Genomic DNA, 18,349 nt, shown 5'->3' with positions numbered 1-18,349 from the left:
AATAAGCAAACTCCCTTTAAAAACCAGTATAAATGGAACACAAGCTTACAGGTTGAAGTTGAACGGCAGAAAAGAGAGAGAGTTTCCACACAGCTCCCTGTTGAACTTCCCAGTTCTAGACTCAACCGAAAGCTGCTCAGCTCAGCTCGTTCAGCAAAAAGAGCTCACCACTCCCCTTTCATTATATAAGTCACTTCTCAAGCCCAACATTTTGGCCTTAAGTCTCATCTGTTTACAGATAAACAAAAGGGCACTGAAAACCCTTTTAGTCTCTGTACCAAGTCAGACTGACCAGAATCAGGCCCCTTTTTATTGTCCCTCTGAAAAAAATCAAGGACAGAGTCCACCTGAGCCAAGAATAAGCTTCTTGACAAAAATGAGACTAGGTTTGTGACGCCTCCCCCCTTAAAAAATAAACCATAAATACCAAAATATGGCTGCATTTTTAACCATTCAAACTCAGTTGGTAGTTTAAAAACGCACATATGCACTATAGCAACTGGAAGCATGCAAACATGCACAACCCCATGCAAATTCAGGCCGCAGTACACCCACAACCAAACGCCTCCATATCTCATTCAAGTTTCAGAAACGCATCGGCAATAACGTTTTCACAACCTGCCACATGCACAATTGTCATAATGAATGGCTGCAACAACAAGCTTCATCGAAAGAGTCTGGCATTTTTGTCCTTAATTTTGTCCACAAATATCAATGTGTTGTGATCAGCATATACAATTGTCTCAGATGCATCGCTGGTGATATAAACACTGAAATGTTGTCATGCCAACACCAAGCTTAAATTCTCTAGATCCACCGTTGAATATTTCTGTTGATGAAGTTGAAAATGTCCGACTGTTCTCTTGATTCCCTCGTCATCTTCCTGCAGGAGCACCGCACTGACACCCACATCACTGGCATCGATAGCCACCTTGAAAGGCTTTGTGTAATCCGGTGTGGCTCATACTGGGGGCAGTGGTTAACACAGTTTTTAGGCTGGCAAATGCCTTTTGACACTTTGCTATCCAGTGAGAATTCATGCCCTTTTTTAATAATTTGGTGAGTGGAGCAGCCATACTGCTAAAGTTTGGCACAAACATTCAGTAAAATCCAGTCAATCCCAGGAACCGTAATACTACTTTTTGTTCAAAGTTTGTGCGAAGATTTGTAGCTCGGGTGCTCGTTGTTGTGGTTCTGTTCGCCGAGCTGGAAGTTTTTGTTGCAAACGTTTCGTCCCCTGGCTAGGCGACATCATCAGTGCTTGGGAGCCTCCTGCGAAGCGCTTCTTTGATGTTTCTTCCGGTGTTTATAGTGGTCTGTCCCTGCCTTTTCCGGTTGTCAGTTTCAGCTGTCCGCTGTCGTGGTTGGTATATTGGTCCAGGTCGATGTGCTTGTTGATGGAGTTTGTGGATGAATGCCATGCCTCTAGGAATTCCCTGGCTGTTCTCTATCTTGCTTGCCGTATGATAGTATTGTTGTCCCAGTCGAATTCATGTTGCTTGTTGTCTGCGTGTGTGGCTACTAAGTATAGCTGGTCGTGTCGTTTCGTGGCTAGTTGATGTTCATGTATGCGGATTGTTAGCTGTCTTCCTGTTTGTCCTATATAGTGTTTAGTGCAGTCCTTGCATGGTATTTTGTATACTACATTCGTCTTGCTCATGTTGGGTATCGGGTACTTCGTTCTGGTGAGTTGTTGTCTGAGCGCGGCTGTTGGTTTGTGTGCCGTTATGAGTCCAAGGGGTCGCAGTAGTCTGGCAGTCAGTTCCGAGATGCCCCTGATGTATGGTAGTGTGGCTAATCCTTTTGTTTGTGGTATGTCCTCGTTCCGTGGTCTTTCTCTTAGGCATCTGCTGATGAAGTTGCGCGGGTATCCGTTTTTGGCGAATACCTTGTATAGGTGTTCCTCTTCTTCTTTTTGCAGTCCTGGTGTACTGAAGTGTGTTGTGGCCCTTTTGAATAGTGTCCTGATGCAGCTTCGTTTGTGTGTGTTGGGGTGGTTACTTTCATAGTTTAGGACTTGGTCTGTGTGTGTGGCTTTCCTGTATACTCTTGTAGTGAATTCTCCGTCTGGTGTTCTCTGTACCATCACGTCTCGGAATGGGAGTTGGCTATCCTTTTCTTCTTCTCTCGTGAATCGGATTCCTGTGAGTGTGGCGTTGATGATCCGGTGCGTTTTTTCTATTTCCGTGTTTTTAATGATTACAAACGTGTCATCGACATATCTGACCCAGAGTTTGGGTTGAATTTGTGGTACGACTGTTTGTTCTAACCTTTGCATAACTGCCACTGCAATGAGTCCCGAGATTGGTGATCCCATGGGTGTTCCGTTGATTTGTTCGTAAAGCTGGTTGTTGAATGTGAAGTGTGTTGTGAGGCACAAGTCCAGTAGTTTAAGTATGCCGTCTTTGTTGAAACCGGAAAGCAACAACACCCCCAGATTCTATGGATTACCTAAAGTACACAAACCAGACATCCCACTCAGACCAACTACCAGGGACACCATCATACAAACTGGCCAAAGAACTACAACAGAAACTGAAACACCTGGTCAGCGGATCCAAACACTCTATACAATCAACACAGGATTTCTTGGACATCATCAGAAATATACACGTAGACAAAGAAGAAACCATGATATCATTCGACGTGACGGCACTGTTCACTTCAATTGAAAAAACCCTAGCCAGAGAAACAATAGCCACCTACTGGACATACAGAACATAAAACAGGACGCTGAACCTATCAACAAAGACGGCATACTTAAACTACTGGACTTGTGCCTCACAACACATTTCACATTCAATAACCAGATTTACGAACAAATCAACGGATCACCCATGGGATCACCAATCTCGAGACTCATAGCAGAGGCAGTTATGCAAAGGTTAGAACAAACAGTCCTACCACAAATTCAACCCAAACTCTGGGTCAGATATGTCGATGACACGTTTGTAATCATTAAAAACACGGAAATAGAAAAAACACACCGGATCATCAACGCCACACTCACAGGAATCCGATTCACGAGAGAAGAAGAAAAGGATAGCCAACTCCCATTCCTAGACGTGATGGTACAGAGAACACCAGACGGAGAATTCACTACAAGAGTATACAGGAAAGCCACACACACAGACCAAGTCCTAAACTATGAAAGTAACCACCCCAACACACACAAACGAAGCTGCATCAGGACACTATTCAAAAGGGCCACAACACACTTCAGTACACCAGGACTGCAAAAAGAAGAAGAGGAACACCTATACAAGGTATTCGCCAAAAACTGATACCCGCGCAACTTCATCAGCAGATGCCTAAGAGAAAGACCACGGAACGAGGACATACCACAACCAAAAGGACTAGCCACACTACCATACATCAGGGGCATCTCGGAACTGACTGCCAGCATACTGCGACCCCTAGGACTCATAACGGCACACAAACCAACAGCCGCGCTCAGACACCAACTCACCAGAACGAAGGACCCGATACCCAACATGAGCAAGACGAATGTAGTGTACAAAATACCATGCAAGGACTGCACTAAACACTATATAGGACAAACAGGAAGACAGCTAACAATCCGCATACATGAACATCAACTAGCCACGAAACGACACGACCAGCTATCCTTAGTAGCCACACACGCAGACAACAAGCAACATGAATTCGACTGGGACAACAATACTATCATACGGCAAGCAAGATAGAGCACAGCCAAGGAATTCCTAGAGGCATGGCATTCATCCACAAACTCCATCAACAAGCACATCGACCTGGACCCAATATACGAACCACGACAGCGGACAGCTGAAACTGACAACCGGAAGCGGCAGGGACAGACCACTATAAACACCGGAGGAAACATCAAAGAAGCGCTTCGCAGGAGGCTCCCAAGCACTGATGATGTCGCCTAGCCAGGGGACGAAACGTTTGCAACAAAAACTTCCAGCTCGGCGAACAGAACCACAACAACTACTTTTTGTCGATGGTGTGGGAATTTCCCCACTACTTACGTTTTTTGCATCTCATGGGGCTATTGGTCCATGTCCAATAACATGGCATAGGAACGTGACTTGGGCTTTTGCAAATTCACATTTAGCTATGTTTGTAACAGTGTTGACTTTTTCATAGTCCCCACATGACTGTGGGGTACCATCTCGCTTTGGCATCATGACTATAGGTGAGTTCCAGTCACTGCAACTCACTTCGATTATGCATCTTGGAGCATTCACTCTATCTCTTTCTGAACCTGTGCCAACTTTGGAGGGTTATGCCTATAACGCTGTTGCTTAATCGGAACAGCATCTCCTATATCTACACCATGCACAATTATGCTAGTACTTCCCGTTTAATACCGTATATATCCCAAAGTGATAATAATAAATCTTTTAGGTAATTTTGATTTTCTTGTGGAAGGTAACTCAATAATTTATCCTAATTTTTGAAAACTTTCTCATTGTTCAATTTGATTTGAGGAATGTCCCATTCAGAATCCTCTGAACTTGGTTCTTCCTTCTGTGTTGTAATTATGAACACCTTCTCCTCTTGCTTTCTTTCACTATCAAACTATCTTTTGAGCACATTCTTATGACACACTTTGTGAGATTTCTTCCTGTCAGGAGTCATTAGCAAGTAGTTCATCGCACTAAATTTCTTAACAATTTGATAAGGTACGCAAAACCTTGTTTTTTAAAGGCTCATCTGTTTCTGGAAAGAACACCAATGCCTTATTCCCGATTGCAAACTTGTAAATTTGTGATTTCGTATCCACTTTCTGTTTCATTGTATGCTGTTATACTTTTAAATGCTGTCTCGACAACTCTCCAGCTCTATTTAATCGTTCCCTAAAATTTGACACATTGTCCAAATGGGTGGTCTCTGAATTCTGACTTTTTAATTTCTCCTTCATCAATTTTAATGGTCCTCCTAGTTCTTGTCCAAAAAGTAATTCAAATGGACTGAATTTGGTCGATTCATTCGGTGCATCTCTGATTGCAAAAAGTTCATAAGGAATTTCGTGATCGCAATCATCTGGATAATCCTGACCATAAACGCACAACATAGTCTTCAGTTTTTGATGCCATCTCTCTCGTGCTCTCTGTGACTCTGGATAGTGAGCAGTAGATTTGAATTGTTTTATTCCCAAGTTATCCATCACCTCCTTGAATAGTTTGGATATGAAGTTTGATCATTGATCTGACTGTATCATTATTGGTAGTCCGTATCTAGGAAAAATATTAAGTTTTCTTTCCACAACCCTTTTAACTGTGATGCTGCAAAATGAGATTGCCCTCTGGATATCTAGTCGACACATCCATTATTGTTAATAAGTACTTATTCCCACCTTTTGTTTGTGGTAGGGGACCTACGCAGTCAATCAAGACTATTGTGAAAGGGTCGTCAAATGCTGGAATAGGTATTAAAGGTGCAAGTTTTATTACTGCCTGCGTGATATGTTTGACACGTCTGGCAAATTTCAGCTACATCTTTGTATAGTCCAGCCCTGTAAACAAATCCTTTTATTTTAGCTGGTGTTGTCCTCACCCCAAAATGAACTCCAACTGGTAGCTCAAGTGCCAATCGCGGCACCTTTTTTCTGTACCCATCTAGCAAAACATTTTAATGAATTTCTGCCATGTCTGATCTGATTGAAAGTGTGGTTGTCTACATTTCTTCATTAAGACATAATTTGTTAAGTAATAACAGACAGGAATGCTTTCTTTCTTGCTCGCTAAATGCCTTTTGATATAACTGTTTTAATTCCTCATCTTTCTGCTGCAAGTCAATCAGCTTAGCAGAGCTAAAAATACTTGCATGTTTTTCCTACTTGCTCCTTCTCTGTTCTACTTATCTGATCAAAATAACATTCGGATAAGTCTACATCAGCTTCTTTTTGATCCATGCCTTTTGATCCCTCCTGCTTCAACCTGAACATTGTGATCTGTGATCAAACAGTCAGGGAAAATTCCTGGATAAACATTCTCCAGGTCTTCCATTGCCTGCATCTCCACTGGCTTTTCAGCTAGAGGAGGCAGCACGCCTACCAGCGAATCAGCTATATCATTTGCAAGGACAAATTTTATTCCTGGAGCTGAGAGTTTGGGGTCCAGTACTCCTATCACACATTATCCACTGTTCTCCCTTTACATAACTGAGCACTTTTTGTCTCACGATGAATTCTTGTTACCAGCCCATTTTCTGGCAATAGTCTCTCAGGCGTGCATATCTTCTCATCCCTCAGTATTGCTGACTGAGAAGATCCTGTCTCCTTCAATATATTCCCTTACCTATGACTACTGGCCTATGTGAATAAACTTTACCCTTGTATGTATATTTTAAGCATATTTGGCACATATTCCTTGATCAACTTCTGATCATCTTGTACACTCTGAGGCAGTTGTCTAACTTCCCTTATGCTTTTTGTTACTGGTCCAACAAATCTTCCAGGGTTGTCTGGTTTTCCTACATCTGGTTTTCCTAGCCCACCAACACTGTGATTTTGTGTGGCCCATTTTATTACAATGAAAACACCGGGGGCATTTAGCAAGAAAGAGAGTGAATGCATTCCTATCTGTTACTACTTAACAAATGATGTCTAAATGAGGAAATGGAGGCCATCACTTCTTTGTCCCTCTCAAGGGTTTCTTTATTAACCTATGGTAAATTATCCTTATTATCTTCATTGAGATCTACCTTTTCCTTTCCACGTGAGGATATCGCTTTGCTCCAATTTCTATCCCCCATGGACTGAAATAGATTCTGAAAGCCAAACTGAGTTTATGGACCAACTGAGAATCATCAGCCACTTTAGCTGATAACTTTGCTGTTTTAACTCTCTTTTTATCCACATGAGGTCGCACTGCTTCAAGCAGTGAATATTCGAATTTCTCCAAATTACTTATCGTTCGAAGTGCAACGTAGGATTGCTTGCTTTATTCAAGCTCATATTCATCTATCAAAATTACTCTGTTTGATCCTTTCAAACTCAATGTAGTTTTGACCAGGATCCCTCATTAGATTCCAGAAGCCAGATCCGTCCTCTGATAGGGATGCGAATGCCTCACGAGCGCTACCTAAAAGTTCCGTTTGTATTAACAAAACCCACATTGACTGTGGCCATTGCATTTGTCTAGCCACCTTTTCAAATGAGTTGAAAAAGTCTTCCATATTCTTCTCATCAAACGTAGGCAATGCTTGACCGAAGATAAGCTTCTGACTACCAGGAGAAAGTGAGGTCTGCAAATGCTGGAGATCAGAGCTGAAAATGTGTTGCTGGAAAAGCGCAGCAGGTCAGGCAGCATTCAGGGAACAGGAGAATCCTGAAGAAGGGCTTATGCCCGAAACGTCGATTCTCCTGTTCCCTGGATACTGCCTGACCTGCTGCGCTTTTCCAGCAACACATTTTCTGACTACCAGGGGTTTGCTCATCCTCACTCATTTCCTCACTAACGCTACCCTCAGCCTTTATCTCCAGTCCTTTATGCTGACTTTCCTTTTTAAAGTGTCAGTTTTTGCTGTTCAAAAGCTCTCTCTTTCTTTCTCCTTTGCTGCTCTCTCTTTTTTCCATCTCTTCTGCTGTTTTTCCCTCTCTTCTGCTTTTAAATGTAACTCTAACTGTTTCATTTCTGCTGTCCTTTCCTTAAATCTCGCCGCTAACTCAAGCTGCCTCATTTGCAATTGAATTCTTGCCACCTCTGTAGATTCTGATGGTTTCTCCAGCAAGTTTAATTGAGAGCTACGGCTGTAAGTATCTCTCCTTTCCTCACAGAAGCAGGCAGGTCCAATTCCAGCTTCACTGCTAATTCCTGCAGCTTGGTCTTATTCACTTTTTTCAAACCTTCAAAAGTCATTGCATCCACATCCAGAAAACGTTTGGCGACTGAAATAGCCATTGCTATCCAAAGCTTCGTCTACCCAACAAACCCAACACCCGAAATAAAGACACGAGCACCTCACACTCGCTGTGTGAACTCCCGCAAAGAGCCCCCAGTCTGTTATGGACTGGGCTAGACAACTCAAAGCACTCTTAAGTAGGCCGCCCAGATCATAACATTGCAACGTGTTTCGGTAAGTGCACAATGTAAATTACCCGGACTAAGTTAGCGAGTTTGTCTACTAGATTTTAAAACAGACAAAAACTGTATGCAAAAAGACAAAAATTTACACAATGAAATACAAAGAACAGAATAAAGAAACCCTACTGAACTTAACATATGCAGATAGACTTAATTATGCTGTTCCAAATATACACAACAGTCACAATAGGCAAACTCCATTGAAAGACCAGTATAAATGGAGCACATGCTTTCAGGTTAAAGTTGAAGGGCAGAAGTCTCATCTGTTTACATATAATCAAAAGGCCTCTGGAAATCCTTTTCATCTCTGTACCAAAGGAGTCAGGCCCCGTTTAATTGTCCCTCTGATAAACATCAAAGACAGGGTCTCCTTGAGTCAAGGAACAGCTTTTAAACCAAAATGGGAGTAGCTTTGTGGCAGAAAAAAATAGGCTAGTGTTCTGTACGGGGGTCAGTAGCTGGCGGGAATGGCGAACTCTTTCAGAATTCGACTGCTGACAGATGTGTGAAAAACATAACGTTCAGTGCAGGCGTACACACCAACTGCACATTGAGATGATAAGATTTCATTCAGGACCTGGAAGTCTCTCTCAACCAACATGGTGGGGGAGGGAGAGTGTCCAGAGAGCTATGTACATTATCATGGAGTCATAGAGTCCTATAGCACGGAGACAGGCCTTTAGCCCAAACTGGTTCATGCTGACCAAAATGTTCATCCATGCTCAGCCCATTTCTCTGCACTTGGCCCAAATCGTTGTCAATGTTGCCGATCTATATATTTGTCCAAATGTGAAGACGTGTATTGCAGAAAACACACTATGTTTCACACTATCACGTTTTGTTTTGGAAATAATGACTGTTCGTGCATAACGTTCAAGTTTTAATGCAATCAGTTTTTATTCTTTTTGTAGCGTTACAGATTAAACACTAATTTCCTTCACACTCTCCTCATGGTACTAAAACTGCAGGGATTAGTCTGGTGAAACTCCTTTATTCTGTCTCTATGTAGCAAGGAAATTATTCATTACAAAGGAGAGAAAATCTGTTCACAGTGTCCCACGTCCTATCTCAAGAACACTCTACAAATGCAAGAAGATGGCTTCACTCTTACACTTTAATCATTTTGCAATGAACTTACTGTCAGTGACTCATGACCAAGGACATTCAGCTCATTTTCAACAGGAGCACTTCCCATTATCTCGCCTTCTCATAAATACAAAATGAAAATTGATGGTATGTTTTGCCAAATCATTTCTTTGCCTTATGAAGCAAAGCCACTCCAACAGCATCATCACTATTGACATTGGAGATGGTTGGAGATGCTGAGGAGGCAATGGCCTAGCTGTATGATCTCTGGAATATTAATTCAGGGACCCAGGTAATGACCCAGACCCCGGATTGCAATTCCACCTCGGCAAATGTTGGAACTTGAATTCAATAAAATATCAGGAATTAAGAATCAAATAAAACAATGAAACCATTGTCGATTGTCCTACCTGGCACCCCCATGCCCTTCAGGGAATGAAATCCAACATCTTCACCTGATTGGGCTTATGTGTGACACCAGACCCACATTAATATGGTTAGCTCTCAGTTGCAGTTTGAAATGGCCAAGCCAGCCATTCAGCTATATCAGTCACTATAAAGTCTCAAAGAAATGAAACCGGACAGAACTAAGCACTGACTATTTATTGCCCACATACTGCTCTGGTCAGCAAGGCAGCTCACAAACACCTTCTCAAGGACAATCGTGAAAGGGAATTAAATATTGGCCCAGCATCCCATTCATGAATAAAAGAATATGTTTACACTCAGGGAAGAGAGACAAAGCTACATATCTCACTTTAAACAGTAACTCTGATGTATACCTTACATGGTCACAGTTTTCAGTAATATGGTAACAGGAGAAAAATAAATAAGGTTAATCTCGTTTGTTTTCCATCCCAGCTAATCATCAAAAATGCGTTTGCTAGCTTCTTTCCCTCTGTCGTTCCCTTTCTCTATCTATTCTACTCATTCCTTCTCCCCTTTACAACAGACGTCCCTGTCACCAACATCAATCACACTATTTTCCGAGCAGCGTTCACTTCTGATGTCTGGTCATTGGACTCAAAATGCCAATTCTTTTTTTCTCTCGATCTGAGGCTGCCAAATCTGCTCAGTTTCTCTGGCACTTTCTCATTCTTTTTGATTCTGATCTCTTCCATCATTCTTTGATATATTTAACCTTTACTGTTGTTATTACATGGGATGTCTGCATCGCTGACAGGGGCAGTATTTGTTGACCCTTTACTGTGAGCTTATTCCCGAAGGTAGTACAGAGCCAAGCACATTACTGTGGGTCTGATGTCAGTCTTAAGCCAGATGTCTTTTCCAAGCGACATCAGTGAAATAGATAAACTTTTTGGACTAAATGCTGGTGATGCTATGGTTATAATTATTTAAAATTAATTTTATTTCCAATTCCTGAAATTTGAATTTACGTTCTGACATAATTTGTGGTAGGATGTGAACAGTGTCTTTATCTGTAATAACATGTGCCTCTGAGTTACATTTCTTGCAACAGTATTACACTGACACAGCGTCCCTATCATGAGGTTACTTTAGAGACCAGAACAAGGTAGTGATCAATATATTTGCAACTGAAATCATGCTTCGAGGAGACCTGTAAACATAAAGGCATGAATAATGGTTTATTAAGCGTCAGCGTTGATCCCAAGATGGTGACTGGGGATATTATCGAGCTGATCGTGGATAGGTTTAATGATGGACAGAATACCGAGACATAAATGAATTCCGGGTAAAAATGTTCTTCAGGATTGCGAACAAACTTGCTCTCAGGTGTTTGTGAGGGCGCGAGTGTGGACGGTTCTGAAATTTGTGGATAATGAATGGAATTTGCATTTGAAACTGAAGTCAACATTTTCCGTCTTTGCCAAATACCATCGTCGATTGTCAGAAATAACAAGGAAGTTCGCCATGGTTTATGGGATTAGTAAATGGATAGAGATGGAGGTACTTACCAGGAACACCAACAATAGCGAGCATGGGATAGTAACCTGTCTGAAGAATCATCAGTACACTGAATATCCGATCTGATAATGTCGACCAATACCAGGAAAGATAGAAAAGACCCGAGGACAAACTCCTGTCCATTGTTGCAGCATTCCAGTCTAATGTTAGCAGATTCTGATCCATTAATGGAACATTCTAGACGATTCTCAGATGGATACCTCTCCTCTTCCTATCTCTGCAGCTGCTGATCACTGTTAGTGATGGAGGCGATGCATCTGCTGATACAATGGCATAAAGCATTGCAAGAAACCCCTTACTAATTGGAGAGGGAAACCGTCCAGTGACATCATTAAGATCCATGGAGACTGACATCAATCATAGTCAATGAACAAACAGGCGTTGTTCATTTGCAATCCTGTAACCGCCTGAACCTCCACCACCACCCCTCTCAAAAACCACAATCCAGATATTGTTACCGTGCTGGTCGCTCCTCGATTAGAACAGGCACTAGCCAATATATTTACAGTGGCTACATTGACACTCCATTACACGGGAAATGTGGATTTGACTGGGCATTCCTTTCATTGACCTAATGAGGCAATTTTGTATCTTCAGCACTCAATATGCTTCAGCACCTTTTTTTAAAAAATAAACTCACAAACACCTTAACACACTTTATTGGCTTCAAAGCAGGAAGACTTACATAGTTTGTATTCAGTCCAAAGCCAAATGTAGCATATATTGTCACAAAGCCGGTCCTTCTACAAAGTTATATAATCCTTGAATTTTCTTCTTCAGTGAGGTTCCAAACGACCCAAGATTCCAACACGTCTGAGTTTTGAAAGGTTCATTTGGGGTCCCTTTGTTTAAACCTAACTGGAAATGCCTCAGACAGAACACGTTCAAGTCTTTAAATAAAAACATGTATAATCAAGCGGACGTGGCCAGCTCTCTAACTGGGCAGATCGATTCAGTTTGGGGGTTAGCTGAGTTAGGGTCACTGTTGAAATTGGACGCTCTCGCCCTCCTTCTCTTCCGACCTCATCACCTGTAAGCTTTTTGTATCAGATTTACTTTTTGTGATAAAGCATTTTTTTTTTTGCAATTCTTGCAAGTATATTGGAACAACATTCTAAAGTCAGGATAGCCTCTTGGTTGGATAACGCAATTTCGTTGGGTATTCTACTTTTAGTTTCATATGCATCATGCTGTAATTTGGTAAATTAAGTCTGTTTGTTTAAAACCCGGCAGTCTGACCAGCTAATTCTCTCCGGGAATATCCACTATACACAAACCTTCAACAAATACCAAAGTTACGTTTGGACTACCTGCTTAAAAATGTTTTGAGGGTTCTGGTCTGGTCCATAACAGATTGGAGGAGGGGGGCTTTGCGGAATTTAGACAGCGAGTGGTAGATATTACAGTCTCGTTTCTCGTGTGTTGATTTTTTGCGTAAATAGACCTTCAGAAAACAGTAGCTCTTGCAGTCAACAAAGGGTGTTTTGGAAATGGGAGAATCGACCTTGGGAGTTTTACAAAATGCACATAAATCCAAGCTGCGGGAGTTAGTAGACAAGCTGGAGTTGAAGCTCCCTCCTAAAATGAGGAAAGATGAGATGATTGCAGCAATAGCTCAGCATTCCAATTTGCTGGAAACTCCACTGGAGTCTGTAGAAATGGCTAAACTTCAATCACAAATAAAGCAGCTTGAGTTCGAAGCAGAAATGAAGCAGTTTGCGTTACGACTAAAATTAAACGATCAACAAAGAAAATGAATTGGTTTTATCCAGAAAAGAGAGAAAAAAAAACAAATGGCTTTAGCAGGAGAGAAACAAAAAGAGAGAGCGTTTGAGCTCCAGAGATGGACATTGTGAGTGGAAAGTCAGCTGAAAACGATGGTGATGAAGGCTGAAGGTAAGCTTAGTTTGCAACAGCGTGAGGATGAGCAAACTCATGGTAGTCAAAAGCCCGGTGAGATACTTTTTAAGTATATTCACGCCTTGCCTAAATATGATGAGTAGGATATGGAAATCTTTTTCATTTCATTTGGAAAAGTGGCTAAACAATTGCAGTTGGCATGTGGGTTTTGTTGATCCAAACGCAACTTGTAGGTAGAGCTAGTGAGGTATCTGCAACAATATCAGAGGAAGGATCTGGGGAGTATGAGGAGGCCGAGAAAGTGCATTTGATCTGGGAAGTATGAGGAGGCCGAGAAAGTGCCAGAGGCCTATAGACAACATTTCTGAAATCTTAGGAGTGACTCTGGTCAAACCTATATTGAGTTTGAAAGGGTCAAAGAAAGTAATTTTGATAAATGGGTAAAAACTTTAAAAATCGAGCAAATCTATGATGCACTTAGAGAGATAATTATTTTGGAGGAATTCAAAGATTCATTGCCTGAAGTAGTGCAAACTCTTGTGGAAGAGCGGAGAGTTAAAACAGCAAGGTTAGCAGCTGAAGAGCATGATGATTATGAATTGTTTCATAAAACGCATTTTGGCTTTCAGAACCAGTTTCAGTCCACAAGGGATTGGAATTAGGGCAAAGAGATATCCTCACGTGGAAAGGATATGTAGATCTCAGTGAAGATCAGAAGGATAACTTACCACAGGGTAAAAAGGAAACCCTTGAAGGGGACAAAGAAGCTAAAAAGCTCCGGTGTTTTCGTTGCAATAAATTAGGTCACAGGAAATCACTGTGTTTGTGGGCTATGGAAAAAAAAAACAGATGTCGGAAAACAGGATAAGCCTGGGAGTTTTATTGGAGCGGTAACAGAAAGCACAGTGGAGGCAAGAAAGCTGCATCAGAGTCTACAAGCTGATCGGAGGTTGGTTACGGAGGAAGTGCCAGATCCGCGTATAAAACATACCTGCAAAGGGAAAGTCAGGAGTAGCAGATAAAGAGGAAGCAATATTAAAGGACACAGGATGCTCAGTCTGTAATGCTGAAAGATGAGAAGGTATGTACTCCTGAAGGACTATTTCCAGAAAAGGTACTGCTGAAGTGAATTCATTTGAGACAAATATCACACAATTTTGTAAAGCGGGGATGGAATGTCCAGTAAAGTGTGGATATGTTGTGGTAGGAGCATTGGACAAATTGTCAGCTCCAGGAATACAACTTGTCCTTACAAAGTATATAACTAATTCACCGATAGAAATGCTGCCTGCTCTGGTTGAAAAGCGAGTGGAGACATTGGCAACTGAAGCAATGCATCGGGAGCCTCATCCTGGAATCTTTCCTGATTATGGGGCAACAAGGTCACAATGTCACCAGCTGAAACAGGAGTGATCACAAATGTAAAAATAAGGAAGCAGAAGTGGCATTGTCAGAGACATTGTTCCATCAGATAGTTGAGACAAAACTGGAGTAAATAGGTGATAATGGAAATATGTTTAGTTCAGCTGAACTAATTGAGTTACAACATAAAAATGAACATTTAAAGCAGTTAGCTCCCATGGAATCCAGGGAAAGTTAACCAATTGGATGCAAAAATTGTGTTGAAGGTATGATTAGTACGTTTACAGATAACAGCAAAATCTGGTGCAGTGGACAGTGAGGAAGATTCCCTTAGAATGCAACAGCAACCATGAATGCGGATATAATCACGCATTTAAAATATATCTGGATAGGTACATTAATAAGAATTTTTCAGAGGTATATTGGCAAAATGCTGGGAAAATGAGACGAGATCAGATTAGGATGTCTGGTCGGCGCAGATAATTTGGACAAAATTGTCTGTTTCCGTGCTGTTTCACCCTCTGATTCGATCATAGGAATGAGGAAAAGTTCCAAAAGGCCTTTAGAGTGGAGATTCTCTTCCCAAATTTTTGTGGTGCTTCTTTGTTGACAATTATTCAAAGATGTTAGCTAGTTAAATATTTGACAGTGAAGTGAATCATGGATAATAGGATTAGGACAGGACAGTGGGGCTGAGACCCCAACCTGATCAGCCACAATCTTAGTGCCTGGAGGATAAGGCTCACAGTATCCAATGACCCATTCCTGCTCCTCAGTCCCATGTTTCTGTGTTCCATTCAGCCTCTAAAACCTGGTAGAATGGAGCAGTTGGAGGCCACTTACTGGTATCACCTCGTGCACAGAAACAGAGGAGACCATTCTGTCCTTCAATACTTTCCCACATGGTTTGGATGATCTGGAAAATGATATTGGAAAACCCAGGCTGGGTATGAAAGAGGCCCCTCATCTCTCTTCCCAGAGCTTCCCCATTCTGCAAAATATGTTCCATTTGTTGGTCACGTTATCGACCAATTTCACTGTGAACACAGCTCAGGTACCTCACCCAGAGATGGCTCAGAAAATCCTCTGGACTCCCTGACTATAACATTCAATATCAGAACTTCCTGGAAAATAACACCCACTAACTTTTCAATGTGAGAACATAGAAACAGAAGCAAGTCATTCGCTCCCTACCCCCACCCCTCAAGATTGACTTGCCCTTCAGTAAGATCATGGCTGATCTTCTCTCGGTCTCAAGTCCTCTGTCATGCCTAAATATTCGTAGCACTCAACTCTGACAGGTCAAAATCCATCTAAAGCCTCTTTAAATACTTTCGTAGAACAGAGAACATTGGACAGTACAGCACAGTACAGGCCCTTCGGTCCTCCATGTTGTGCTGCTCTTTTATCTTATTCTAAGATCAAACTCATCAAAATACTTAAGTGCATTATCCTTCATGTGCTATCCAAGCATCATTTAAATGACCCGCAGGTATCTGACTCGACCAGCATTGCCGGCAGTGCATTCATGCACCCAACATTCTCTGTGTAAGGAACCGAGCTCTGACATCTCCCCAAAACCTTCCTCCATCACGTGAAAATTATGTACCCTCGTTATATACATTTCTGCTTGGGGAAAAGGTCTCTGGCTATTCACTCTATCTATGCCTATCATATTGTACATCTCTATCCAGTCACCTTTCATCCTGCTTCACTCCATTGAGAAAAGCCCTAGCTCCCTCAACCTTTCTTCATAAGACCTGCTCTCCAGTCCAGTCAGTATCCTGGAAACTTCCTTCTGCACCGTCTCTAAAGCTTCCTCATCCTCCCTAGAATGAGGTGACCAGAACTAAACAAAATTTTCCAAGTGTGGTCTACCCAGGGCGTTACAGATCTGCAGCATCACCTCGCGGCTCTTAAACTCAATCTTCCTGCTAATTAAAGCTAACATACTATGCGCCGTCTTAACAACCCTATCACAATTTGGGTGGCAAACTTAATGGATCTATGGACATGGAACCCAAGATCTCTCTTTTCCTCCACACTGCCAACAATCCTGACTTTATTCCTGTATTCTGCATTCACATTAGACCTTGCAAACAGAATCATTTCATGCTTTGCCAGGTTAAACTCCATCTGCCACTTATCAGCCCAGCTCTGCCCTGTGAATGCCCCATTGCAACCGACATCAGCCCTACACACTATGTACCAGTCCACAAACGTCCGTGTAATCGGTAAACTTACTAACCCTCTCTTCCACTTCCTCATCCAAGTCATTTATAAAAATCACAACGAGCAGCGGTCCCACAACCGATCCCTGCAGAACACCACTGGTCCCTTTCAGTGACCTAGCTCCCTTAACTCTCTGTGTAAGAGAATTCCTGATATTCATTTCCCTCTGAAGAAAACATTCTCTGTTTCTCCACCATGACCTACTGAAATGAACAAAAGAGGGAACACAGGCGCTCAAGTAAGAGAGACTGTCCCCGAAGTCAAGGCAGTATTAGACTGAGGATGGCATCAAGGAGCCTGAGAAAAATCGCATTAATGAGAATCGATTATGACCTCTCCACCGCTCGGAGTTGTTCACAGCACAAGGGAAGGTATTTATTTTTGGTGGACATCATTCATCTCAGCCGTGGGGTATCTCTGCAGGAGATTCTCAGGGTCTCTCCCTCAGCCCAGGCATCTGCAGTTGGCCAGCGGGGAATCCCTGCAGTGTGGAAGCAGGCCATTCAGCCCATTGACTTCACACCGATCCAAAGTGGGGTTATTCACTGAGGACTACGCAATGTTCAGAAAAAATTTCAGCCCTCAGCTTCTGAATCCATCTGTGTCCATGTGCGACAAGACCTAGAGAACATTCAAACTTTTGCTGTTCAAGTTTTGGTAACATTCATGTAACTGCACTGCCAGGCACTGTGCATATCCCCAGAAAAAGGAAAAACTCATTCCGTAGCTCAATGTGGGTTCACAAGAATATGGGGAAGTCATTCACCCCATCAAAACGACTGGGCAAGAAGAGGGATAGCCCAATCAGTCCCTCCTGCCTATGCCATAGAAAGACAAGGAGACCGCTCACTCCCATGAATCATTTGCACGGGTCAGAAAGAGACCATTTCATATCTGGAGCCATTTAAAAAGCTACAAGAAGTGGTCATTCAGCTTCTTAGGTCACTGACACAGGAAGAGGAAGGTGTCAGAGATGCTCCAATATCACAAACAAATGGTGCATGGACTGCTTTAACTTGTTCCATATTGCTTCATTACTCATAGTACGTATGTGTTACTTTAACATGGTTTTCTGGCAGTGGGAATGAAGACAACATTTTTACCCATTCACCAAAATGTTGTCGATTCCAGGAAGTTAGACCCATGGTCTCTATGTAGGTCAGAAGCTGGTGGGGAATGGCTAATTGTTTCAGTATGAAGGTATTGTGGCTGCTGACAATGTAACATTCAGTGCGGGGTCACACAGCAACTGTACATTAAAGTTAATTCAGAGTCTGTACTTCTCTGCCTTGAGACATGGGCTCTGCAGAGGCATGGACACTACCACTATAATGAGTGTCCAACTATAACCATCAAGTTTCAACTTCCCTCATATTGTTACATATTAAACACGAGTTTCTTCACTTTCTCCTTATAGTAACATCATGCCAGGGTTTAGTCTGGTGAAATCTCTTTGGACCGTATCGCTGACAAGATCATTAGTTATTAATCAGATTATGTCTGTACACAATATCCCAAATAGTCTCCAAACAAAACACTACCATTGGGAAAGATGCATTACTCTGGTACTTTAATCATTTTGCATGAAGAGCCATATAACATTTACTTGCTGCTGCGTAAAAATTCTGTCAGTGATTTATGACCAAGTGCATCCAGGTCTGTTTCAACAACAGCACTTCCCAACTTCTCACTATTTAATGAATATAAATGTGAATGATGATATTTGTTGTTCCTGTCTGAAACATTTTATGTTTTGCGAAGAGCTATTGCCCAAACACTGATCCTAC

The sequence above is a fragment of the Chiloscyllium plagiosum genome, unplaced genomic scaffold (genome assembly GCF_037043375.1).
Source record: "Chiloscyllium plagiosum isolate Xiang-an unplaced genomic scaffold, Cpla_swu_hap1 HiC_scaffold_33, whole genome shotgun sequence".
In the NCBI taxonomy this organism is placed as follows: Eukaryota; Metazoa; Chordata; class Chondrichthyes; order Orectolobiformes; family Hemiscylliidae; genus Chiloscyllium; species Chiloscyllium plagiosum.
Note: the sequence above shows the minus strand (reverse complement) of the source record.